Source organism: Acinonyx jubatus, chromosome A2 (assembly GCF_027475565.1).
Source record: "Acinonyx jubatus isolate Ajub_Pintada_27869175 chromosome A2, VMU_Ajub_asm_v1.0, whole genome shotgun sequence".
In the NCBI taxonomy this organism is placed as follows: Eukaryota; Metazoa; Chordata; class Mammalia; order Carnivora; family Felidae; genus Acinonyx; species Acinonyx jubatus.
In genome coordinates, this window is record NC_069383.1 from 159453297 (window position 1) to 159480803 (window position 27507).

The 27507-nt window shown below is 52.1% G+C and overlaps 1 protein-coding gene across 2 annotated transcripts in view; it reads left to right on the forward strand.

The window, feature by feature from the left end:
* Positions 1-27507, forward strand: part of ARHGEF18 (Rho/Rac guanine nucleotide exchange factor 18) — an 81059-nt gene that overhangs the window by 24774 nt on the left and 28778 nt on the right. The window contains exon 1 of one of the 2 annotated variants that reach the window (XM_027050112.2): positions 1623-1782. The exons of the other annotated variant lie outside the window; for it this stretch is intronic. The gene's annotated coding sequence lies outside the window, so the exon portion shown is untranslated. Of the gene's footprint in view, positions 1-1622; positions 1783-27507 lie in introns of those variants that run through there. 2 annotated transcript variants of the gene reach the window in all.

Genomic DNA, 27507 nt, shown 5'->3' on the forward strand with positions numbered 1-27507 from the left:
GTGGATACAGGCCAGGGGTGCTGTCAACATCCTCCAACACAGAACACCCCCCGACAACAGAGAACCATCCAGCCCCAGTTGCCAATAGCTCCAAGACTGAGAAACACTGCCACAGACTCATGTTCCCAACGTCTCCTTAGCTCTTAGCAGAGTCCCTGGCCCATGACAAGGACTTAATAAATGCAGAGCGGTTGGATACATACAAGAAAGATAAGAGATACCTCTCCTTTTTGCCAGGCTCTTGAGGAAGTTGGTGTCTACGTTTAGGGGAGAATTGTATCAACCTGAAGGTTTCTATATCCAAGGTAGCTATAGAAATAAGGAGCCTGCCACTTTTCCTGCTTAAAATCGTCAATGGCTCCCCATTGCCTTTGGAATAAAGTCCCAAAGTCATAGAAACTCTGAGAGTGAGCATTTACACATCCATTGAGACCTCAAAAGCACCTGTGTCAGGGCTTCTCACCTCTGAGGAAGCACGTCCCTGTGCTTCCGGAACCTCCAATTTCCTGGACGTGCTCCCTCTCTTGACCATGATGCAATGGACTTCAACTGCAGGCAGGTCGCTTGGGGACTCTGCTACCCTGTTTCTGAACTGAGGGCTCTCGACCACAGATTGTGGGTGTTTTGAAGTGGGTTTGGCTTGGAACGATCTCGGCTTGGTTGGCCAGCTTGAACCTTGGGCGAAAGAGGTGCTTGGCTCCTCTCCTGGTTACTGCCCCACTGCCACACCAGGGGTGGGCCTGGGAAGGGGTTGGGCAGCCTCAGAGCCCGGATGTCTGATGGTGCCCGAGGGAGTGCTGACACTGGGGGAGGGGAGGCATCTGGCATTTTTTTCTGGTGTCTAAGAACACCTGTGTGTGTGTGTGGGGGGGGGCGGTCTGGCATGTATTTTAGACTCTGGACACCTGTATGGGGTTATCTGACAGTATCTGTGTCAGAGGTATCTGGTATGTGTTTGGGGGGAGCCTCTAGAAGTTTCTGAGTAGGGTTTTTGACACGTTTCTATCTGGGGGTGTCTGATGGCTCCTGGGTGAAGATGTCTGGTACTTTGGGGTAATTTGGCATGTTTTTCAGATTCTGAATCGTTTGGGGGGGGGTTAACTAACAGATCTAGGTAGGGTGTCTGACCTATTTGGGGTACCCGAAAGCATGTTTTGAGTATCTGATGGCACCTGCCTGGGTGTCTAGTATGAGTTTTGGGTATCTGGACAGACCCATGTAGGGGTGTCTGGAACGACTTGAGAGCCATATGGCTTTTTCCCAGACTTGTCTAGCTTCCTGCAATCCACGCTGCCCCTTCTTCGCAGGTGACAGACCTGTTCGGTTCATTTCTTGTACCCTGTCCTTAGACTCCTCGCCCTGGGCCTCGGTCCCCTGCGACGTCCCCCGGCGCCCGCCGATCCCCGGCTCCAGGCACCCCGATTCCCTCAAGATGCCCCCCAGCCCCGCTGACCCGCCCCCACAAGGATCTCCCTCACCCTCACCGCAGGGACCCTCCCTGTTCGGTCCCGGGGTCCCCCCTCCCTGTTCGGTCCCGGGGTGCGGGCGGAGGACCCTCTCCGCAGCTCCAGCCTCAGCCTGAAGCAAAGTCCGCGCGAGCCACGCCCCCTTCCGGGCCCACGCCCTCTGACCCGCCCCCCGGGGCGGGCACGCGCGTGCGCAGCTCTCCCGCGCGGCTTCCCACTTCCGGCCCCGTGCGGCGGGCTTCGGTGGATCCTAGGAGGCCGGGCGGCAGCTGCGGCGGCGGAGGCGGCGGCGAACGGCCTGCGGGGACCGGGCCAGGTGAGGGCAGCGGGCCGGGCCCGAGGAGAACGGAGCTCGGGAGGGAGGCCTCGGGCCCCGGGAACGCGCCGTCGAGCCCCGGGGGTGCCCTGGGGCGCCGGACCCCCGGGGCTGCTTCAGCCTCGGGTTGGGCCCCCCTGGAGTCTTCCAAACTGGAGGGCGGGTCCTGCCGTTCAGGCTGCCCCTTCAGTGTATGTGAGCTCCAGCTGGCTAAGGCAGAGGTGCAGACGGTGCCCGCCGGCGCCATCCGAGCTCCAGCCCTCGGGCGGTGCAGCCTCCCCCCAGCTCAGGTCTCCGGGGTCCAGGTTCTGGAGCGCCCGGGGCGGGACCGGGGATATAGTGATAAGCATAAACAGTGACCAGCTCTGTGGTGCTTCAGGCCTCTGTGCAGAACTCCCTCCGTGGAGCGGACGCCCTCCGAGCTAGAGAGCGTCTGGGCAACAAAACTATACCAAGAGTGTGTGCTTTGGATCATCCTCCAGTTCCTTATGGAAGACTTTTAGATGTTGCGGTGCTGCTTTCTTTGCAGGGATGAACGAGAGGCCCTTGATCTTTGCATGGTCTGTGGTCGTTACCGTCCCCCGATCTTTTTTACCTGTTGCTTGTTGGAATGGAAGCCTTAGAAGAGATGGCTGGCGCTGAGCGTAAAAAGTTTTCTTGGTGGGCGCGGGGGGGGGGGGGGGGGGTTCTGTTTAAGTTTTATCTGGAAGTGAACGACACAGCTCTACCCCCTTCGCCTCATTTGGGGAGAGTGGAACTCCATCCAGCCAAAAGCCTTAAAGGGCCTTTTTCTTGTCGACAAGAGACAGTTCCGGACCTCATAAACAGCCCCATGGCCTCGGGCGATTTGGAGATGATTTTACAGGTGATACATTGCATATCTGGCTGGGTGAATGGTTAACCCTGAAATTGTGTGAAGTGCCAAGAGCGCGGGCTTGAGTGTCAAGTCAGATCTGGGCTGTGGTCCCAGGGCCTTCACGTTTTAGCCCTGTAACGTTGCTAAGCCTCAGTCTCCCCATCTTTAAAATGGGAAAAAGTATTGGTTAGCGATTCGGCCAGACAGTACGGGTAAAGTGCCTAGCAGAGTGCCTGGCTTACGGTGAATACTCAGTAAATGTTATTTATGCCGTGTATATGTGCATGCCCCCAGACTTGTATTTTGAGGTTGACAATAATAAAGAGCCTGGAAAACGCGAGCATCTCAGTTGTTGTTTGGACTGGGTCAAAGTGTACACTTTATCAGTAGTTGGCTATTCTCTGGGTCAAGCCCTTTTGAGAAAAAGGTTGTTCTAAAGGGAATAGGAGCGTAGTGCCAGAAGGCATAATAAATGCAGTTCTTGTAAACATAATTTGGGGGTTTGAATAGCTTATTTCATTTTTAAATGGCATGCACAGAGAAATGGAAAAAGCGATTCTTTGATTCTTTTCTTTCTCTCTCTCTCTCTCTCTCTCTCTTTTTTCCCTAAATTGACTTTACAATGCCCTCACTTTGAAGGCTGAAGTGGCATGTACATTGTTTCTGGTGTAAGCTGTGTTATAATTTTCATTCTTGTCACACAGTAGCAATTACCGCTGGCCGCAGGGCCATTACCCTTGTCACCGGCCCCTGGGACTAGGGCTGTGGTCACCAGCTGTGCCTCCCTGGGTGTTTACCTACCACATGTTTAGCATATTTCTGATCCTTGTGTCAAGGTCTCCTTCTTTCTTCCTCATTCATCCTAAGTCCCGTTTCCATTTCTTCAAGACTTTGAAAACGTTTTCATCTCGGCTCTCTCAAGTAATTTAAAACTCAGAGACCTTTATGAAGTCCAAATAGTTTGTTTCTTTGTTATTTATTAGTTGGGTTTTACTTCTCCCCTGAAAACGGTGGAGAGCTGCCTGCCGTGTTTTGAAAACCCTTTCTCCAGGTGCAGAACAATTCCAGTCACAGCTCTGCAGCTGCCCGTAGGAATTTTCTGGAGGAGGAATGTGACTGTTGGGGGGAGGGAGCAAAGTGATTAAAGTAATGTCCTCAGTGGAGGGACCCCTGCTGCTGTGCTTCGTGTTTGTTGTTAAAATTGCCCGTGAGTGTAAAACTCAGCCTGCTTGCTTCTCTGCTTTTGCTTAGTTTTCAACTGAGTATAAAGTCGCAGTTGGTTATGTTCAAAGTAGCAAGCACACCAGCTGATTTACATCATATCTTGAAACCAATATTCTAAAGATTTAACATATCCTGTGTGGTTACATTTTAAACTTCTATCACTTTTTTTTTTTAATTTTTTAATGTTTATTTATTTTTTGAGAGAGAGAGATAACACGAGCAGGGGAGGGGCAGAGAGAGGGAGACACAAACTCTGATGCAGGCTCCAGGCTCTGAGTTGTCAGCACAGAGCCAGATGTGGGGCTCGAACTCACACAACCTCGAGATCATGAATTGAGCCAAAGTCAGATGCTTAACTGACTGAGCCACCCAGGTGCCCCCTTTTTCTTTATGTAACAGCTTTATTGAGATAGAATTCACCTACCATAAAATTCACCCTTTTAATGTGTGGTAAATTATTTAGTGGTTGTTTTTTTTTTTTTTTTAAGTTTATTTTGAGAGAGAAAGAGAGAGTGCATGGGTGAGGGGCAGAGAGAGAGAGAATCCCAAGCAAGCTCTGCACCATCAGCGTGGAGCCCATTGTGGGGCTCAAAATTGTGAACCTTGAGATCATGACCTGAGCAGAAATCCAGAGTCGGGTGCTTAACTGACCGAGCCACCCACCCAGGTGCCCCCTTCAGTGATTCTTACTACTTTCCCAGAATTGTGCAACTGTCACCACTATCTAATTCAGACCGTTTTATCATCTGGTTATTCTTGTGGGTGAGTTTCAGGAGGAGAGAAAGGCAAAAGAAAGAGGTGGCCTACGCAGGGGCTCCATGACTCCATTGCCACATGGGACAGAGGGAAGGAAGGACCACATCAAATTACTTGGCTGGAATCCAGCATGTTCCTGTGCATAAGGACAACTAGGCACTGTTTATGGATAACTCTTAGTTTGCCGAGATGACCTTTCAGAGCACAAGCGAATTTAGAAAGAATAATAAATCGTGAAGTCGTCCACAGCAGGGGCCAGTGTGCTCACCGGTCCCCACACAAGACTGAAATGGATAGTAACTGACCGGACATGTTGTAGAGCAAAAAAACAGTGGTGGACCGGTGGGTTTCGAAGCAGTGAGGGAGTCAGCTCTGTGGCGCTCATGACCCCAGGGTATGGTCGGTGACGGTCCTTGCGGTCTTTTGCAGTGGCCATTTGGAGGCTTCTCTTCAGAGAAATGAAAGAGAGGTGGGGAGGTGGAAAAATTGAGACCCTCCTATGCACTGTTGACGGGGCTGTAGAATGGGGCAGCCACTGTGGAAACCTGTATAGCAGTTCCTCCAAAAGTCACACAGTTACCGTGTGATCTCCAAATTCCACCCCTAGGGAATCTGTGCCTAAGGGAGGTGACTATATAGGCCCGCACAGAACGGGCACACTCACAGGAACGTTATTCACAACAGCCAACCCAAATGGCCGTCCCGTGAACGGAAACGTGAAACGCGACCTGTCCATTCAGTGGAATAGTTTTCACCCACAACAAAACAATGACATTCGGCCACAGGTGACAACACGGATGAGCCTTGAAAACGGCATGCTGAGGGAAAGAAGCCAGTCCCCAAAGGCTGCGTGTCTTCTGGTTCCATTTATGTGAACTATCCAGAATGGGCAAATCTGTAGAGACCAAACATAGAGCAGTGGTTGCGGGGGGGGGGGCGGAAAGAGGAGCACCGGGAGTGACAGCCAAGGGGCGCAGGGTTTCTTTCGGGGATGATGAGAATGTTCTAAAACCGTGGTGATAGATACACAATACTGAATATACTAACAGCCATCCAGCCTTACCCTCTAAAAGGGTGAGTTGTGTGGCACATGAATTCCATCTCAGTAAAGCTGTGGCATAAGAGAAAAAGGAAAAGCCACGGGATGAGAACTAGAAGGACAGTGGAAATGGTCACGGGACAGAATTGTAAGGAGTGGTTTCAGACTAGGTGGCTAGAAATGCAACGGGGCAGGATCAGAAAACCCTAAAGAAAAAGGGAACATCGCTCCAACACAAATAGCTTGGGTTGGATTGTTGACGCTGATAGATTCTTGCTTTCCTAAAGTTGATTACAGACCGCTCCCTGTCACTGAGTCCCGTGTGCCATCCGTTGTGACGAGGGTTGAGGCAGAGATGTGGGGTCAGAACGGGCAGGAAAGTCCTCTCTCTCCTGAGGGGCGGGGGTTAGGCCGAGACTCAGCAGCAGTGACAGAGGGGGACGGCAAGTGTGAAAGGCAGAGTCGGGAAAGACGTGCTAGCCAGGAAGCGCTGAGATGGGCATTTTACGGGTTGGGGTGTTACCCTGGAGGACTTTATGGCCCTTGCTTGTCAGTGGGTGGAGGCTAGCTTGGAAGAGTCCAAGGCTGGAGACAGGGAGGCACGTTGGGAAATGACCTTGGCCTAAACAGGGGCAGTGGGGAAGAGGTCAGACTTGGATCTGCTCAAAGGTGGGTATGTCAGGGCTCATGTGGCGGTGTGGGAGAGAGTGTGATGTAGGTGACCAGGCGGGCAGCGGGCCCTGAGGTCGTCAGCTAGGGGAACTCTTCTAACGCAGCCGGGGCACCCGAGGCTTGTAGGTGCTGTTGGTATGACCAGTCTGGCCCTCTCTCAAGTTTATCTTGTGCTGGAGAGGGGGAAGCCGTGTGCCCTGCCTTCCTATCAGAGCCTCTTCCCCCCCCCCCCCACATCCACCCCATCCCAAGGCTTCCAGGGTCTAAGGACGGTAAGAAAAGTAGGCCTTGATGAGCATCAGTGGCCCTGAGGCTGCACTGCTGTGAGACGGAGTGGGGGCGGGGGCCGGGTGGGGCAGTACTCACTCCCTCCTCGAGGTTGGAGGTAAGAGGGAGAGAGGCAGACAGCCTGGCAGCTGAGTGATGCGAAACCCATCAGATCAAGTGTGACCGGAGAGCCGTGGTCTGGTTAGTGTGCTCGTGGGACCAGAGGTGGAAGCCCTGGGAATTCTGGGGCTTTTCTGTCCGCTCCGAGCAGGAATCAGCCGCCCTCAGCCTCCCCGCGGTACGTTCTGCGTGGAGAGTTGTGGCCTGGGGGACCGGAGGGCCGCCTGCGTCTCTCCTCTGTTAGGTGATTTATAGCCCACCTCTCCCCCCATGGCGATGTCCCGAAAACGTCCTAGGTGCGGTAGGCAGGACGAGGGCCCCCGGGTCACCCCCGAGATGGCAACTATGTGACCTTCTGTGGCAAAAGGAACTTTGCAGGTGTGACTGAGGATCTGGACATGGATGAGCCCGAGTTACCCAGGAGGGTCGGGGTGAGAGAAGGAGGTGTGACGGTGGAAGCAGGGGTCAGAGGGAGGTTGGAAGGGACTCGCTGCTGCCCCGGAAGATGGAGGAGGGGCGGGAAGCCGGGTCGTGCAGGTGCCACTGGAAGCCGGGAACGGGTTCTCCCCTGGAGCCTCCAGAAGGCGGCCGCCCTCCGCCTTCTGCCCTCCAGCGCCCTCAGGGAATAGTTTGTGCTGATCTCGGCCAGGCCAGGGTTCCTGGTCCTTTGCTACAGCAGCCGTGGGGGACCCCTACGCCCAGTCAGTGTCCATCTCCGTTGCTTGAGAGCCCAAGCTTCTCATTTGACTCGGGACCGCCCCCAGCCCTTTCCAGCACTTCCTTCTACTGTGGAAGTTTCTGGCGCTCCGGGCTTTACTCAGCGTTCTGCAGGCCTCCCTCAGGCCACTCTGGTTTCCACTTCACATGTACACACGTGAGCGCCCAGAGCGGGAGGGTGGCAGCAGAGGGCTCACGTCGGCTTCCGAGGCATCAGAGATGCTCCGTGAACGCTCTGATCCTCAGCTCCCTGTCTGTAGAACTAGAAGCCTAACAGCCTCCTTAGTCTGTAGGGTTGGAACTGTCGTGAGGGGCTCCGCAGTGTCTGCGTGTGTTCGTGCGTTCGTTCGGTACCAGCTTCCGGGGTGGCAAGAGCGAACACAACTTAGCTCTTTCCTCCTCCCCCTCCTCCTCCTTCTTAATCTTAGAAATATATGTACTTCATTAACAGAGTGCAGAAAATACACATAAATAAACAAAAACAATTTTTAAAAGTGGAGGGCAGCCACCGCGGCCGGCTCTGGAAGTTTGAGGGTTAATTGTAAGTCACATCTTGTAAGTTAGTGCTTTCACTAGTGTCATTAGCTCCACCCGGCTTATTAGCAGGAAGCTAAAACCTCCCTCTTCTAGAATGTTCCCAAAGGTCTGATCCCAGGGAAGGCCCTCTGGTCCCCTGCTTGCTGGGACCTCCCTGCTGTTCACAGAGTCGTCCGTTCTGCTGGCTGCTTTTGAAAACAGGGATATGATAATTCACATACCATAACATACATCCCTTTAATGTGGATGATTCAGTGGTTTTCAGTATATTTACAGAATTGTGCAACCATCACCACTCAGCACCCCAAACACTCTCATCACCCCAAAAGGAAATCAAGTACCTATTAGCTGTCACTCCGCATTTCCTTTTCCCAAGCCTCTGGAGACCTCGACTCTACTTCCTGTCTCTAGATTTGCCTGTTCTGGGCGTTTCGTATATAAATGTGGTTTTTTTTCGGGGGAGGGGGGGTTCTTTAATGTTTATTTATTTTTGAGAGAGAAGCAGGGCGACACAGAATCCAAAGCAGCCTCCAGGCTCTGAGCTCTCAGCCCAGAGCGCGATGTGGGGCTCGAACCCACAGACTGCAAGATCATGCCCTGAGCCGAAGTCCCAACGCCCAACCGACTGAGCCACCCAGGTGCCCCTCATATATAAATGTTTTTAAGGTTCATCTATGTTGTAGCCTGAATCTGTTTTTTAATCTGTGGCAACATGAGCATTAGAAGAAGGGTGATATGGGCCACGCCACTGTGTGCACAGACTGCCCCAGGGACACTGGCCTGTTTTAATCTGTTGACCTGATGGGAGTGTTTTCTGCCCTGTCTCTGGTGATGTGGTTGGCTCCATGCTCTGGGGGCTTCTTGGCCACTGCCTCCCCATCTGGATCCTCCTTACACTGTCCCATAAATACTTAAGTCAATTGAACAACTGATCTACAGTCAAAATAAGCAGAGACAAGAGGTAAAGTGAAATCTGACGGCCTTCTAGATGGTAAAACTAACCAAACACCGAGTGACTTTGTCCTTGAAGATTTGCCAAAGTAGGTAGCTTTCCATTGGTCTAGAAGGTTCACCATGTAGATGGGCCCAAAGACAGGGGCTTCTGGGACTCTATAGTGTGTTTGGTTTTGACCACGACCACAATGAAAACTAACGTTTTACGTTGTAACCTCGTAAGCATGTGTAAGCAAGCGCGCACACACACACCAACATATGTGCATGTGCGACGGGATCCAAAGTTTTACTAAATACTCATCTTGGTTAGTCATGATAAACTGGCATATTCTGTTGTTTTATGTTTTTTTGTTTTTATTTCTTTTTAAAATTTTTTAAAGTTTATTTATTTTTGAGGGGGAAAGAACAGGGGAGGGAGACACAGAACCCCAAGCAGGCTGTAGGCTCTGAGCTGTCAGCACAGAGCCCAACGCAGGGCTTGAACTCATGGACCATGAGATCATGACCTGAACTGAAGCCTGACGCTCAACCGACTGAGCCCCCCAGGCGCCCCTCCTGTTGTATTTTGCGGGAAGCTGTTTCCCCAGCTCGCTAAGGGGTCGTGATCCTCAGTGTCAGAACGCTGCCTTCAGATCCCAACACATACGGTAGGAAAATGTTCAGCAAAGGGTGTAGCACTTGGCGACACAATTAATGGCTGTGACTTTTAAGAACTGTACTAGTTTCTTAGGACCACTGTGACAGATTGCTACAACCTGACTGGCTTACAATAACAGAAGTGTATTCTGTCACAGTTCTGGGGGCTAAAACTCTGAGGTCAAGGTGTCTGCAAGGCTGCACTCCCTCTGAAGGCTCTAGGGAAGGGTCCTAGAAGGCTGCCCAGGCGAGACTTCCTTGGCTCACGGCTGCATCACACCAGTCTCTGCCTTTATATTCACTTGGCCTTCACCTCTGTGTGTGTTTCTGTGTCTGTGTCTCCCTCTGCATCCAAATCTCCCTCTTTGCCTTGTACAGACTCCAGTCTTTGGATGTAGGGTCCACCCTTCATCCGGGCTGATGCCACCTCGAGGTCCTTAAGTTAATTACATTTGCAAAGACCCTCTTTCCAAAGGAGAGCACGTTCTGTGAGGTTCTGGGTGGCCATGCATTTTGAGGGGACCATATTCACCCCACCACAGGGCCTCCTATTTCTAGTGACTCGTAAATGAGAGCTACAGGTACTCATTTCTTAGATTCTTTACAACACAGTAACTTCAGGTATCGTAAAGTGAAAAGTAAGCGTTGAACTTCGGCCCACTCTTGGGAACCCAGTAAGTGAAGAGAGGAAACAGGAGATCTTAAGGGGAGCTAGTTTCTTGCTTGAAAAGCTTCCAAATCTGAATCTCCTGCGAATATCATTTGCTATACGGCATAAACAGGTGCCTGAGACTACAGTATGTCCGCTGTTTGCTTGTGTGCCTGTCTCCATATACCCCCGTCTTTCCCCATGCGTTCAAAAACCACCTGCATCAAATACAAAAGCCTTGTCAATTTGGAGAGGAAAAAACAGTTCCCTCTGCCTGGCCCTGCACCTGGCTGACATAAGTATGTGCGATTGCTTTCTTCCCGACCTTGAGACATGAAATACATTGAAATATATTCAAGCTCACACCGTTGCAGTACTAAAAGGAATACTAATGAAGGTCTTTGCAAGGTTTTGGAATTTTCCTAATACACCAGCAGGTTGCTGACTTAACGTTAATAGTTCTAGCCGGCGCTCTTAGCAGCGTGGAGATCTTGAGATGCTCAGAAACCAACCTCGTACCTGTTTGCTACCAGCATAGGCTGCTTCGGGGCTCTGGAATTCAGTAATGACTTCACGCAGTTAATCTGCTTCATTGCTTCCTTTATTCCGTTCCCTTCTGTGTGTCAGGGATTAAAAATGGGTGCTTCTTATGCCACATGAGTGAGCCCTGCTGGGTTGTTGGAATAGGCCTTCCCTTCCAGAACAATCCAAGCAGATAAGGTAGACCGGGGATCAGCAGACTTTAACTCTAAAGAGCCCAATAGTAAATATTTTTCGACCGCACAGCCTCTGTCTCGGCTGCTCCCGAGAGCAGCCCCAGGCAACAGGGAGACAAGATGGGCATGGCTACGTTCCAATAAAACTTTATTCACAAACATAGGTGGCTGGCCCTCAGGCTGGAGTTTGCCCACTACTGCAGAAGACTCGTGACTTTTACCATTCTGGTTCTAGGGTTGCGACTCTGATTTTGTACATTTGGTGAGGGACACAGGTGAAGGGGACAGGGCATCTTCTCAGCTGCAAGTTTGCACTGGGAACTCCTTCAACACCCCTGACACCATTTCTGTTGTCCTTTTTACAGAGATGCAGTGCCCTTGAATAATTCCCCAAGTCGCTGAAAGCAAACAGGTTTTTTCTGGCATGGTATTTGCATGTTTTTCTTTCCTGCCTTCCGCCTTTAACAGAATGCTTTTTATCTGGTGAAAGAGAAACCCACTGGGCCCGGTCCAGTGTTTGATTTCCTCTGCCCTCCTTATAGCCACCTCTGCTAACATTTGTTCTCCATCCCCTGAATAAAAGTGTTTTTTTGTATTTAAATAGCTAATAATAATGTTAGTTATCCAGAAATCTTCTGGAAGATTTCAGAGGTGCAGTGGCAACACCTGAATTAATCTTTTCAAAATCCTTTGTTTTCATTGAAATGTTTTGCAGCCCACGTCATGTTGACTTCTGTACAGTCCGTTGAATTAACGTGATTGTTTAAAACACCAAAGAGGAAACCAGGCTGCCCTTCCTGGCCAGGCCTGGGGGAGTGGGAGCCATTGTTTTGCTGGGGCCCCTACAGTTCAGCACCTGGCCTTGGACCCAGGTCACAAGAAACACTCACGTGGCACATGGCTTTTCAGGGTCTGAACAGTCACCCATGGATGATGCCGAAGTTCCACCGAGCAAAGGGGAGCTGGGAGTCGCGCAGGGCATCCTCCCCACATCCTTGGTTTCGCACACTCTTTGTCAGATCTAGTTCTCTCTTTAAGCAGTCACCTTCCAGCCCTGACCCCTCTGTCCATCTGACCAGATTGGCCCCTCCTCAACCCCACACCGCTCATGTCCAAGTCATCCTTTAGGAGTGATCCTTCCTAGTTCTCTCGTGGTGAAATGTTCCAGACCCACCTGCACGCAGCTGGCCCCTGTGTACTGGCTAAACTTGTTCATCAGAACGAGTCAGAACACCCGGTGGAGAGGGTTTTTTGTTCCCGCAGTTTCATTAACCGTCCTCGTTAATTGCGTTAATTGCGAAGGGCGTTTTGAGGAGTGGGCGCTCAGAGGCAGAGGCGGGCCCCTCCCAGACCCCCCGGGGAGCGCTGCGGAGTCGCCTGCCTACTGGAGCCAGTCTCCTGATGAAGCTAGCAGGTCCTGTCGGCCCGAGAGCCCGTAGTGAAAAGAGGACAGAAGTTCCTAAGTGCTGCTCTGGGTTTATCTTCTGTCTTGGGGAATGCCAGGTTCCAGGGAGAAAATCTACATCCAGGAGGATTGAGTAGCAGCCGCTCTGAAAGTCAAGTCTTCTGCAGCCCTAGTTGTGCCTTTAAAAAACAAACAACAACAAAACGTTTTAACCATTTTCAGTGTCCAGTTCAATACATTCACGTCGTGCTACCATCCGTCTCCAGAACCTGTTCATCTTCCTGAACTGGAACTGTGTCCCTGTTAAACACTGACCCCCACACACACTCCCAGCCCCTGGCTCCCACCATCTGCTTTCTGTCTCTAGGGATGGATTTCTCTAGGGACCTCACAGAGGTGGAGTCAGACACAACGTGTCTTCTCCAGCCGGGTTTGTCTCACTGAGCATAATGCCCTCAAGGTTCACCCACGTTTTAGCAGTTGTCGGCACAGCCTTCCTTTTTATTTTACTTTTTATTTGTTAAACCTTATTCATTTGTTTATTCAGTGACAGGGTGGCGGGAGAGAGGGAGGGAGACAGAATCCCAAGCAGGCTCCACGCTGTCAGCGCAGAGCCCGACGCAAGGCTCGATCTCAGGAACCGTGAGATCATGACCTGAGCAGAAATCAAGAGTCAGACACGTAACCAACTGAGCCACCCAGGTGTCCCTTGTTATTTCCTATTTTAAAAAATTAAATCGTCCTATTGCTTCTGAAGTGGCTGCCCGTCGTGGTTCTGATTTGCATGTCCCCGAGGATGAGTGCCGTTGCACATCTTCTCGGGTGACTGTCGACCATCCACATTATCTTTGGAGAAATGTCTGTTCAAGTCCTTTGCCGACTTTTGAATTGGGGTGTTTCCTTCCTCGTTGAGTCTTGAGGGTCCTCTGCGCTCATTGCATCTGACACCGTGGAGCCTTGCACAAACTGAAAAGCCAGCTTCAGTTACCTAACCACCTTTGACATCCTGGGGCCCGCCACCAGAGGGCTGGCATCTGGGAAGGAGGCGGGAACACTGGCATCGCAGGGCCTGCCAGCCGCAGACCAGCCGACTCCCCGTCTAAAGGCTGGGTTGATTAAAGAGGCAGCGTGAATCATTAGGAGGAGGTCGGGCCCCATCAACCTCCTTCCCTCTTCTGATGACAGATAGGTAGCCCGGTTGAGCAGGGAGACGAGGGGGAAGGTGTGGAAGCAGGAGGCATCTAAGCGGGTCCCCCACGATGTTCTTGGGGCAGGATAAGAAGTGCTCGGGGGTGGGGGGGGCGGTCAGGGTAATTCTGAGCTAGCCGTCCTGCAGCCAGGCTCATAACTAGCGAGATGAAGGTTCCCAAAGGGTGTTAATTAGAGCACCGCGGTCAGCCTAGAGGGAGGCCACTCCTGGGTTCCATCCTCCGCTCTGCCCTGTCATTTACTGCGTCATTTAGAAAGATAAAGATGTGTAAGGTTTAGTTGTCAAAGCTGGAGGTGACAGCTGGAGGGCGGGGGGGTGGGGGGAGCCGTCGTCACAGTGTCACGGAGTCAGGACCCAGAGATCTCAGTGACGGAAACGAGGTAAAACATGAGCGCGAAGAACGTTTCAGTTCCTGTGCCTGCCTCTAACATCACTTCCGGCCTCGGCGCTGTGGATGTTTGGGGCCCGGTGATTCTCTGTGGTGAGGCCATCCTGTGCTTGGGGGACTCGATGCGAGGAGCACCCCCGCCGTCGCGACCATCGAAAATATTTGCAGACAATGCCCAATGTCCCCTGGGAAACAACCTCCACCCCCCCCCTCCCCCCGCCCCAGTTGAGCACCACCAGTCTACATAAGCAACTACGGAAACAGAAACAGGGTGGGGAATTAGGGCTGAATGACAGCCTAGGTGGACAGCTCAGGGATTTCGGTGGATAGTAATCGTTTGGGCCAGCGTTTGTGATCCGCAGTCCTACCCTCTTGTCCCCACCCCCCAAAGGAAACTAATGTAATTAAGTTAGGCCCTTCTGGTACCAAGTCAGTCAAAGCCAGGGCCCTAAGACAGTTAATTCCGTGTCTTATCCAAGGAGCTCTGCGAAGCACTCTCCCTTAGCCTGCCTTCAGGTCTCACGCAGATTTCCCTTCCTTGTTCAGACCTCTGTCCTGAGCGCCAGCCTCCTGCGTCAGCTGCCACCTGCCATCACCTTGAGCCCTCAGGGGCAGCTTGGGTGACTCCCCACAGAAGGCAAACCCATCACCTCTCCCCGCTCCCGGCCCCCATCTCTGCCCTTCCTGGGTCTCCCGTGTCCAGTCCCGACACCCTTCTCACCCGTCTCCCTGCATCCACCTGCATCCCCCACCGTAGCCACTGCTTCTGGAAGCAAATGTGATGGAAGACTCTGTGCATAAAGCTGCCGGTGGCTTTAGTTTCCAAGATAAAGTATAAACCCCAAGGATCCCAAAGGCCTGGAATGGAACCCTCACACACGAGCCGTCCCCTCCACCTGCCTCTCTGCCTGTTCCATGTCTCATCTCTCCTCTGACCCACCCTAGACCATGTCTCCCTCTGCCCCTTCCTTCAGCAAATATTTACTGAGCATCCACCCTGTCCCGGGCCTTGTGCCAACAGTAAACAACAAATAGAGCTCCCCTGGTGTGTGGCGTTTCCTAGTGCTTTCTTGGACGTTAGACAGCACGGGGAGTGGCAAAACAAAGTGCGTATTCCCACGCCGCCTTCTTGTTTGAGCTCATTCTATAAACAGGTGTCCTCTTTACAGTGTATTCAGTGCCACGTTTAAGTGCATTTTTGTGCTTTCTGTTGAAATGGCCCCCAAGCATTGTGTCAAAGTGATGTGTAGAGTTCCTGAGCACAGGAAGGCCGTGCTGAGCCTTACAGGAGAAAATACGCGTATCAGGCAGACTTCATCCAGACGATGTCTATGGTGCAGCAGTGTTTGTTAAATAAGGTGTCTTCCGACTGAAACACACAGAAAACAGGGTTCTGTATTGATGCGCTGATGAAAATAAAATCAGAATTCCCTAGAATTCTAACTCAGTGTCGACAGCCTTTCTAGATGTACCTGCCACAAATCCAGAGTGTTGGTTGTCCGTAACGCGCGAGACCCTAACGATGTTAGGACTGAGGTGATCTGATCCTTGTGGCTCCCAGGACATGGGAAGGAGAGGAAGTGGAGATCGTGGGGTGTGGGTCTTTTGCGCTTCCCCAAATACCTATGTCTGGGGGCCTTTCCCAGCACTGGTGATAGAGAGACCCCTCAGCTTGGGCTCAGCCCAATTCCCGTCACTTCTGCACTGCCCGTGTGTCCTCCCTCCAACCCACACTTGTCCCTGCCCCCCCCCCTCAATGGCAGCCCATGGAGCCCCATCCCTAGTAAAGGAACGGCCCGTCCCCAGCCTGTCTTGGGAGCACGCCCAGGACTTCTCTGATCCACCCTCCCCTGAGCCCCTTTTCACTTGAGAACTCATTCTGAGGAGCCCTGGTGCACAGGGCCTCCCGGAGGAGTGCTGTTCCACAGGCTCTGGACCAGCCAGCTCAGGGACAGGCTCTAGTCATGTGTGAATGAGGCACCCGGGCAGTCTGGGCAGCGCCCTCTTCTCTGGGTACAGGCTTTTCAACCTGGAGCCTGCCCAGGTGGCTTTACCGAGTCAGCGGTTTTTGGACCACGCGTGCTCTAAGGCAGGTGGCTGTCTGCAGGAGTGAGCCCAGCCAGCCCCAGGCCCCGGCTGCAGTCTGTGCACGCTCCGAGATAGTCACCTGACCGAAAAAGGCCAGCAATTTTTAAGTTATAAGCCTTAAATACTTTATTTAACTTAAAGTAGATAAATGTCGGGGTTTTTTTGAGATTTTTAAAAAAATTTTTTTTAGCGTTTATTTATTTTTGAGACAGAGAGAGACAGAGCATGAATGGGGGAGGGGCAGAGAGAGAGGGAGACACAGAATCAGAAGCAGGCTCCAGGCTCTGAGCCATCAGCCCAGAGCCCGACGCGGGGCTCGAACTCACAGACCGCGAGATCGTGACCTGAGCTGAAGTCGGACGCTTAACGCTTAACCGACTGAGCCACCCAGGCGCCCCTTGAGATTTTTTTAAAGTTATCTCGCCACCCAACATGGGGCTCAAACTCACGACCATGAAATCAGGAGTCCCCCTACTGAGCCAGCCAGGCGCCCCAATAAATGTACTTTTATTTGTTAATCTTTTGGTGCCCGACAGCCTTTCCTTTGAGAATAGAAATCCCTGTCATCTTTCTTGCTTCAAACCAGGCCTGGAGAGGGATGTGACTGGCTCAGTCCATAGAGCGTGCAACTCTTGATCTCAGGACTGAGGTTCAAGCCCCACGTTGGGTATAAAGATTACTTTAAAATCCAAAGAAAACCCGAAGCCTAGATTCTGTGATTGGTTTGATGGGTTTCCCCTCATTTGGGCTGGAGGGTGGCGGTTGTTAGAACGATCACCTTCTCATCAGATGGCATTTTGGTTTGCTTGTTTTTAAAGGACTTGCTTGTAAGTTTCAGGAACACTAATAACTCTTTTGCACTGGTGGTTCAAGAGTTTAAATAGCACTTTGTTGTTAAAGAATGCATCTGTAAAAGCTCCGAGGGGTGCTTGGGTGGCTCAGTTGGTTGAGCGTCCGACTTCTGCTCAGGTCATGGTCTCCCAGTGAGTTCAAGCCCCGCCTCAGGCTCTGTGCTGACAGCTCAGAGCCCAAAGCCTGCTGCGGATTCTGTGTCTCCCTCTCTCTCTGCCCCTCCCCTGCTCATGCTCTGTCTCTCTCTGTCTCTCAAAAATAAATAAATGTTAAAAAAAAAAAAAAAACCCTCCGGAAACGACTAGAAATGGCTCTAGTTAAGCAGACATTTGCAGGCAGATGGCCGCAGAGCGTCCCGTCTGCCTCATTTGCCTCGTCCTGAGTTGTGTACCTGGATGGAGAAGAGGCTTCTGTTGTTAGGGTGGACCCGTTAAATGCAACTTGCTTAAGAGTGTACCTGTTCACCCAGGACGAAGAGCAGACCGCTCGTAGCAAAACGTGGTTTTTACTGAATATCGTTCTTAAGAATCTCTGTCTTCAGCTACTCTCATCTTGTTTTCCCCTTGAACGTTCTGGCTATTTCTACACATGGATTGCCCCTGAGTCCATATTCCCAGGTTTGACTGTCACCCTGGATTTTCAGCTGCCTTCAGGACTCCTGACCTAGTGTCCTGGGGGCATTGACAACTCCCGCCTTCCTCTCCGGTGCACCTGCTCCGTGGCTTCTTCTAGTCCCAGCCCATGAGGGCACCACCCAGTGGCCCAAACCAGGTGTCTCTGTCTTCCCAGGCTCCTACAGCCACCCCCTGCCCTGGCCTGCCTCCCACCCTCTGCCTGCTGTGAGGACATCATCACTGGCACGCAGACCGCTGAACTGGTTCCATCCCTCTGCTTCCTCTGGTCGCCCACCATCCTCTCTAGGAACGCACGTCTCCTCCTCCATGTCTTTGAAATCCCCTGTGATTCCCCATCAGGAAGTCACGGGGCCCTGGAGGGACACAGGAAACACCACACGCTCTCATGCCCCCTGCCTGCCCACCCTGCACAGACCCCCACCGCCTCTCCTGCAGTGGCCTTCCCCTTCCCTTCTTTTCTCCTAACGACCTCCTACTCATCCTTCGAAACCCAGGGCAGATGACCCCATAATCTTCCTCCCCTCCCCGCCCCCACCGGGAAGAATGACTCATCTTCCTCTCTGGGACACTCCCAGCTCCCAGCACTAGACATCCCATAATTATTTGCTAACATGTCACCTTCTTGATCACTTGGGCTCCTTGGGGCTGGGGATCTGTCTCACTCAGACACCATTATTCCTGTGGAAAGCTGTGTTTTATGCTTTTTAAACAGATCTGCAAACTTTTTACTATTATTACTTTGTGGGGTGTGGACTGCCTGGACAGCGCAGGGCTCTGTGGGAGGAGCCAAGCCCCAGTTTCCCCAGTTGCCGGTGTGTTAAGATTTCGTGCATTCTGGTATCGAGCCCCGTCCCACGGTGTTGTCTGTGTTCAGGAAGATGCTGTCAGTCTTTCTTTAATTAGGTGCTTGGACATTAGGACAGGCATGAGGCAGCCACCAGCTGGCCTCCTTGCCAGCTACACTCTTCAGATTCATTTCCTCACTAAGTCCTCCCCAGAGCCCTGTGAGGTCGGCGCCATTTACCGTTCTGCACAGATGATCGAGCAACCTCAAGGGCGCTAAGTAATTAGCCAAGATCGTAGCAGCAGCAAGAGCAGGTGACAGAGTCCAGATTCAAACCCCCATTCTTCCTGACTCCAGAACTGATGTTTTGGAAGAGAACAGTCATGTCCCAGAATGTCCCTAATTCTGCAAGCCCACACTTGGGGAGAGAAACTTAAGTCGTGGGTCTTACATAACCTAATAGAAGCAGGCGTCAGAAATTGTCACCATCTGCTTTGAGCTTTTTCTCAAACTTGCCTTTTGAAATAAATTTAGATTTATGGAAGAGTTTTAAAGAGAGTGTACAGAGAGTTCCTATATACACCCTGCACCCAGCTTCCTCCTAATGCTGACTTTTCTTTATTATTATGATAAAAGTCACGCGAGCATTGCAGCAAATTTGGAAGCTAGAGAAACGAGGGAAACACCCACACAACTACAGTAAGCCATCCTTCTGTCTCGTCGACTTCCAGGATTTTCTGTCTCTGTCCGTGATGTCCCGCGAGGTTGTCCTCAGTGGTGCAGTCCTTTGGAAAGGCAGTTTAGTGATACCAATCTAACATCGCAAAATGTATCTAACCTTTGCCTCTTTGAGAACCCTTTGCTGTCTCTTTGACACACGCGTCCAAAATTGGGATGGGCCAAAGGTCTGACCACAGCAAAGTCGGAAAAGCAGAACTTACGAGAACCAGAGCAACGTGAGAAAGTGACACGTGTGTCTGATTGCTGTGGTTAATGAACGTGAACGCCCACGTGATACAGGCCAGGGTGCAGAGACACTGGTGAGTGGTGGAGGGAATATTCGTTTCCGTTTTAATTTCTCTCTCTCTTTTTTTTTTTTTTTTAAACATTCAAGTTCACTCTTGTACTGTTCATTAAGAGGGATCACCTTCAGGTAACAGTGACGTAGGTGACATTTTTCTCATGTGCCCTTATCAGTGTTTTGTGAGGACCGTTTCTCATCAGCCAGGAATCTTTGGAGGTGAAGAGTTCCTACGGCATTCTGTGCCTCCAGACCTTAACATGCAGCTGGCTGGATGTACGCCCCAGCATGTTCTCCTTTGTTCGCCTTTTTTCCTTCCCCTAAGATGACTCACCTGCCTTAGTTCTTATCTTTATTAAACAAGAACCATTTAGAGAAATGCCATCTCAGTATTAGACATTACTTTGCAGAAATGCCTTATTTACCAATAGAATAAATAAGCTGGCGGTTCCCCCCCCCCCAAAAAAAAGCCCTTTGAAATTAAGTTTATTAAGAATAAGAATTCACCCCCAGCCAATTAACATCTGGCTGTTTGGATCCTAAAACCTAGCTCTCTGCCTGCCTTTCCCGTCTCAGCCTCATTTTCCCTCTTATGCAAAATCAGAGTGACACTCTCCTGCACCTGTCGCAGAAATGATGCTAGACTGAGGGAGCATTAGAGCTGAGAACAGGCCACTTCTGCTGGGACAGAGGCCTCGCGTTAATATTTCTGGTAAGCGACATACCATGAAGCATCCCTGACTCTTAGACATTCCAGAAGGAGAAGCAGCTTAGACTTGTGGGGTTTCTTTACCATGGACCCTGAGATTTTCTTTAGTGTGCTGGCAAAACACTTTGATCATGGGTCACCTAGCGGTGTTGAAAGGTCCTGAAGAGCCTTCTGCGTCTCAGAGGAACGCAACTCAGAGAAATCCGGGGCTGGAGGAGGCCGAGGGAGATCGGGTCCAGCTTTTGGGGGATTGGGGATGAGAACACCAACCACCCTGCCCTCGTTGATCCCTTGACAGGCTGGCGGCCACGAGGCCTGTAACCGTAACCCCGCCTCCAGGCAAATAATATTCTGCCTGGCCTTCCTGCAGACACACGACACGAAAACCTGACAGGAAAGCCCCCGTGCTGGGGTCAGGGCCAGGCTCGCCTGTGCAGCACCCGAGGATGAGGACGCTCTGGGTGCCTGGAGGAGGCAGAAGACTATCCTTGTGAAGTCCGCCAGGGAGCCAGAGTCCCATGGAGACCCAAGGAGAAGAGTGGGCAGGGAAAGGTCCGCTGCAGAGTGTGGGGGGCAGAGGCCCGTGCTGTCGGGGCAGGAACTCGATCTGCTGAGGCGTCTCTGAGGGTGAAGCAGCACATGAAGTCCCGGAGGCAGAGGAGCCCATTAAGATAGGAGCACCGTGGGGACAGTCACTCCCTTCCTGACCGTGTCCTTCCCACCCCTTCCAGCAGAATCCAGGCACCACGCAGCCTGTTATGTGGAGCTTTTTTAAAAATGCCACCAGAGGTAATATCCCGAAGGCAGCAGGCCACCCTCACCGTGAGATAGCAGGCCTCGCCTTGGGGTGCCCTCCCCCTGCCTCTCCTCTGTCCACCCACTGCCCTCCCCACCTGCGTCCTTCCAGCAGCAATGAGGTCTGCGTACCTGTGCTGGGAGCGGCCTGTCCCAACACATAGATCAAAGCAGTGCTGGCATCCAGAGACAAGTGACACCTGACCCTTGCCCTCCAAGAGGTCAAGGTTCAGTGAGGCATGAGGCAGTGTGTTAAAAGGCATAACCAGCAGTATGCACAGGGGGAGAGGAAGGGCACGGGAGGGCCTAGGCTGTTGGGGGAGCTGGGAAACAGGGAGGGTGACCCAGAGGGACTCTGGCTGGGCCCCAAAGCCGGCCAGGCTAAGGGGTGCCTGGGCCAAGCCACCCAGGGCTCTGAGGCTTTCCAGTGCCACGTGTCAGCGTGGCTGGGGTGCAGGAGCAGGCCAGCGGGTCCCAGCCAGAGCCGTGGAGATGCTAACCAGTGTGTGGTGAGACACGCAGCAGGGCGGACAGCGAGGGAGTGGACAGCCGGCCACCCAGAGGGGCTGCAGCTTGGGCCCACTGGTCAGGGAACAGGCATGAGGCCCGTTACACAGAAGGCAGGACCAGGGACCCATTGGACTTGGGGGGTGCAGGAGAAGGCTGTACTGCAGAGACCCCCCCACTCAGGAGCTGGTGCATGGAGGGAAGGTGTTATGAAGATGAAGGAGGTTCCAGACGAGCGTGGGCAGGGGCGTCAGTGAAAATGGAGAGAATCACATACAGAGCAGGGAGGGCGCCTCTCCTGGGAAGTGAGCGTCCCGGTCAAGTTCCCTGGCGGGGGGGGGGGGGGGGGGGTGACCTGTGCACCAGGAGTGCTCAGTAGGAATCCGTCAAACACATGCTGAAGGAACTGAGGATCGGGACCCTCGGCCCCACTTGCAGAGCGCAATCCGGTGCGCTCTCCAGTAAGCTGGAGATACGGTGCTTGGCCAGGCAGACGCTGACTGGCCTGCTCTCGGGAAGCTTCCGGCTGGTGGGGAACACTGACCCCCTGTGCAGTGGCAGGGGTAATGACACTGAGGAAACACGGGGCAGGGTTCCCAGCTACTAGTACGAATTTAGCCCAAGAACCTATCCAGTGCAGACGAAATATTTCATGCATGTGTCCGTCAGTTTTAGTTATGAACTCGGTGAGACCTTGGAAGCAACCCAGGAAACGTGCCGTTGGAGGAAGCTTGGAAGGAATCGTAAGCGGCTTCTGAAATGTACTTCGCAGTAGAGTGAAATGTTCATGGCATGACCTTGGGCAGAAAGGCAAGATGCAAAATTGTGTCTGCACCCATGTGTTAGGTGGACCCTTCCGTAGGCTGTGAATGGTTGATTATCAGCCAGGGTCCCATTAAACGGAACTAATAGAAATAAGAATGGGATGGAATGTGCTCAAACAGGGTGGCGGTTTTCTCTGGTTTGTGACATACTGGGTGGTTGCTCTTTCGTTTGTACTTAAAGCTAGAAATTCCTCCCCTGCAGTAACCCCACCCCTTGTGCTGTGAGCCTCGAGGGAGAGCCTGCTTGCTTCCAGGCCTGCCAGTAGGCCAGCCCTTCCAGAGGACCATCCTTGGGTCGTCTTCTCTGGCCAGTGTCCCCATTCTGACGCTCTTCCTCCCAGGTCGCAGCTGGGATCTCGGTTGTTCACTCAGCCTCCGGGCGTGCCCCTCCTGGCCGGCGCTTGGCCCGGACGGGCTCCTTGGCCCTCCTGCCTCTGACCCTCCGCGGGACTTGTCAGAATACGGCTTTCCGGATGCCCTCCTGGCCGGCGTCACCACGAGCCACCCACGCACTGAGCTCGGCCTGGGCCTGAGATGAACCCCCGGGCAGGCATGGCTGGCCAGTGGCTCGGCCCTCATGACTCTTGTCATGACACTGATGTTGACACGGCCTAAGATGACCCAGCCCTGTGAGCACCACACTGCTGATTTTCTGAGCCTGCTGCTGCCCCCCCCCCTGCCCCCCACCCCAACCGCCTTTGCGGAGTGTCTTGATGTTTCCTTTACTGTAGCCTGTCCAGTTAATTTTGTGTTAACTCCTCTCCCTGCCTTTGTTTCCACACGTAACTTGAAGCAACCCGTCTACTCCAGGCGACTTTGGTAAGCAAGCCGACTGCGTTCCCATCTCAGGCAAGACGGAGGACGGAGCCAGTGGGCGCCCTGCTGGCCATCCTCTTTCTACCTGAGGTGGGGCCGTTACCAAGCCCGGGTGTGCGTGCTCAGTAAGTTTCAAAGTCACCCAACCTGTCCTCATCCGGTTCTTCCTTCTCCCTCAGATTTACACGGGCGTCCTGTGGGATCCAGCCGGCACCTTGCTGGTACCCCAGGAGCTGGTGTATGCTCTGTGCCCCTACCATGGCCAGCACCTGCCCGGACAGGCCACCCACTCACTGTGACGGCTGTAAACACCTCTGTCTGCTCCACGCTTGGGCGGCCCGGATTCCTGGCCTGTTTCTCAGATTCACGGCTCACAGGCCTTTTTCTTTTTTCTTTTTTTTTTGGGGGGGGGGGTGGGGCCACAGTTGAACATTGAGTTTTTAAGATTAATTTCTTCTTTTGCCATCCACGGTCACTTTGCCCTCCTGCCACCGTCGTCGCTTCTGTCCTCCCCAGCTCCCCAGAGTTGCCACACACAGGCACACACAGTCTCACCGCGAACTGTCTTCATGTCTGAGATGAGATGAACTTCTGATCTGGCCACTTTAACTTGCACAGTGTGGCGTTGAGCGGCTGGCATGGGCTGAGCACTGAGCAGCCAAGGTTAGCTACGCGTCCTTCTCTCCCTCCTTTTACCTTCCTTCCTGCCCTTCTACGCACACATCTCTGACCCTTCCCCGTGAAAGGCGGGGTGCTTACATAACGGAAACTCATCTCGCACAATCCTGGAGGCTGGTGGCTCAAGGTCAGGGTGCCAGCAAATTTGGTTTCTGGTGAGCGCTGTCTTTATGCCAAGAGAGGGGATGGAAGGAGGGAGGCATCTGGCTCTCTGTGTCTCTTCTATGAGGACACTGATGCTACCAAATCGGGGCCTCACCCTTATGTCCCCCCTTTAACTGTGATTACTTTCTTGGAGACGCCGTCTCCAGACACAGCCACGCTGGGGTTAGGGCTCCAACAGACACACTTTGGAGGGACACAAACACAAAACATTCAGTCCATAACATGGATGAACCTTGAAAACGTCGTGCTGAGTGAAATAAGCCAGATGCGGAAAGATGAACGCTGTGCGATTCCACGTATGTGAGGACAGACCCGTAGAGAGAAGGGAGCAGGGTGGTGGGTGCGGGGCTGGGGGAGGGGCGTTCTTGTTTAGCAGGTACAAGGTTTTTGTCGGGGACAAGTCTTGGCTAGAGACAGTGCCGGTGGTTACACACATTGTGAGTGTGTTTAGTGCTGCTGGATCGTACGCTTACAGATGGTCAAGGAGATAAGTGTTCTGTACGTTTTACCACAGTACAAAATAATGATAGTAATTAATAAAGAAGAGAAGGAAAACGGGAGCGCCTACAGTCCCAGCCCCCTCGGGTCCGGGAGAGACCCCGAGGCTGGCAAAGAGCAGCACTGCTGTGAGAGGCCAGGTGGGCCCAGGGGTTCTTGGCCACAGGTGTCTTGCACCAGCAGGAGGGGACAGAAGGTGACAGCCCAGACCAAGGTCCTTGGTTGCGAGCCTACTGAGCCGAGCCCAGGCCATCTGGTAACTCTCTCGACTAGGGTCACTCCCTAGGTCCCCGCGTTTGCCGCTTTGTTTTACACGGTGGCCCCCTGGAGGGGCCGCTGCACAAAGTCCCCAGGTTCCCACCCAGGAGGCCTTGCCAGCTGGGCCCAGCTCTCTGTAGGGTGGCCCCACATCCTGTGGATCACTGACTTTATCTTCTCATGTTTTCTCTTCGAGTTTTAGAACCCAAGAACCCGTCACAGTCACGTTTGTCTCCCCAGATTAAGGTAATTTGCCGTGAGGCCCTCTGGCCATGTCTCTTTTCCGCAGTAACCCTCTCTGAGTGTTTTGAAGCCGACCTTCTGCTTGGCCATCAGAACTGCTTTCTGAGGTCTTGGTTCCATGGTGTCCGGCACCTTCTCCAGTGATCCTGTCTGGGAGGCCATGCCCTCTGGCCTTCCCTCCAAGAGGTGAGGGGAAGGAAGAGACAGGTGCTTGTTCTTTCTGCTGAGGCATCCAGGGAGCAGTAGGAGTTCTATATGTATTGATTGATTTTTATGTTTATTTATCTTTGAGAGAGACAGAGACAGAAAAAGACAGAGAGAGACAGTGCATGAGCAGGGGAGGGACAGAGAGAGAGGGAGACAGAACCCAAAGCAGGCTCCAGGCTCCGAGCTGTCAGCCCAGAGCCCGACGCGGGGCTCGAACCCAGGAGCTGTGAGATCACAACCTGAGCCAAAGTCAGACGCTTTACTGACTGAGCCACCCAGGCGCCCCAAGAGTTCTATATCTAAATGCGTTCTTAGGAAACATGGTTTTATTCGTTGTTGGGTGCTCTGAGCTGCTGAATTGTGTCCCCCCCCAAATTCTCACGCTGAAGCCCTCGCCCCCATAGTGATGGGATCTGGAGGTGGAGCCTTTGGGAGGTAATTCGGTTCAGATGGGGTCACGAGGGTGGGGCCCCCAGGACGAGGTTAAGTCCTTGTAAGAGGAGGCCCAGAGAGCTTGCTCACCCTGTCCCCACCCCTGGAACACACACGGGAGACCTGGGCTGGCTGACTGCCAGCTGCAGAGAGCGCCCTCCCCCAGGACCTGCATCTCTCTCGTGGCTTGTGAGGAGGAGCACTTTTTCACGTGCTTTTTTACCATCTGTATATTTTCTTCGATGACATGCATCTTCAGCTCATTTGCTGATTTTCGAAATGGGTTGTTTGTGTTTTTACTGTGGAGTTTTGACAGCTCGTTATACATTCTGCATGCTAATGCTCCGTGAGCTGGTGGCTTGCGGGTATTTTCTTGCATTCTCTAGCTTAAAGAGCCAACGTTTCCAACTAGGCTGAGGTCAATTTAGAGATTTTTTTTCCCCCTGTCTTTTGTGGATCAGACTTTTGGTGTCTTATCAAAGAACTCTTCACGAACCAAGCCCTAGTTCCTGAAGATTGTATCCCTTGTTACCTGTGAAATGTTTTATAGTGTGACGTTTTCCGTTTCAGTCTGGTCCACTTGGAGTTCTCGGGTGTGAAAGTTCAGGTCAAGGTTCGTTTTTATTCTCCAGGCACACATAGGCATTATTGTCCTGTTTTTAACTTCCTGAATGATCGACAGAGTAACACAGAATATTTTGTAGTATCATAACCTGCACGTCCTGTATGGTATTCGTGCTAAAAGCATGTATTTGATATTAACATTCTTTTGCTTTGTGGAAGGGATTTTTTTTTTTAACATGGATCTTAGGATCCGTTGCTTTTTTTTTTTTTTTTTTTTTTTTTTTTTAGAGAGAGAGAACATGAACAGGGCAAGGGGCAGAGAGAGAGAGACAGACAGACAGACGGAGAGAGAGAATCTTCTCTCCACGCTCAGTGTGGAGCCCAACTTGGGGCTGCATCCCAGAACCCTGGGATCATGACCGGAGCCAAAATCAAGAGTAGAACGCTTAACCGACTCAGCCACCCAGGCGCCCCATGATCTTACTCACTTTAAACATTATTTCTCAACCATTTTCTATCCAGGAGCAACTCACTGTGGGTGGTGGCATTATGGATTATTTCTACTTTTATGCCTTTTCGTGATTTCTAAGTTTTCTACACACGTAGTCGAGAAGATACCCACAATTTGTTTTAATAGTGTTTGCTAGGTTTGACGTAATTTGGGAGTAGAGGGTTGTGAATTATTTTTATTGGGTAATAATCAGGTTCAGGAAGAGTATTCTTTCTGGCTCACACTTACTTCTAAGCCCCAAGATGCTTGTTTTTTCCTCCTTTGCCCCTGAGGCACGGGGTTAAGGTTTTCTGTTGTGTTTTGCCTTTTTTTTTTTTTCTATAGGCTTATTCTTTATACTGTCTTACTTGTGTAACATCAAAATGAAGCAGGGCAGAGAAATCAATGAGCTGTCTTGGCATCGATTTAGTTTGATTTAGTCTATTCTCAGGTGGCCAAAGAGCCAGGAACTGTGAACTGAAAACTTCATCTTGTCTCAGATTTTCTTAATTGTCTCTCGAACACTCGCCCAAAGCCCGTGCTTGCTAGAACTCTCCAGAGACAGACGCCAATCTCAGCCTGCAGGGAAAGTCTGCACTGAGACAAAGAGTGGGGGCAGGGACAGGGACGGGACGCAGGACCTCAGTAAAGATGAGAAAAGTGACAGTCATTTTGAAGCCAAGCTTTTGAAACCGCTGTGCAACAGGGGGTGGCTGTTCCCGCCTAATGATGTCACTTGGCTGGTCCCTTTATGCGACCCTTTCCAGAAGACTGGGGGGACTTCTGTGCCAAGGCCCATCTGCCTTCCCAAGCTGTTTCCGGTTGCCTTTGAGCAGCTGGAGGGATCTGCTATTGAGAACATAAAATTCGTGCTGGGTGGCTCGAGCTGGTTGAGTGTCCGACTCTTGATTTCGGCTCAGGTCATGATCCCAGGGTCGTGGGATCAAGCCCCACGTCGGGCTTCATGCTGTTAGCAGAGCCTGCTTGGGATTCCCTCTCCCTCTCCCTCTGCC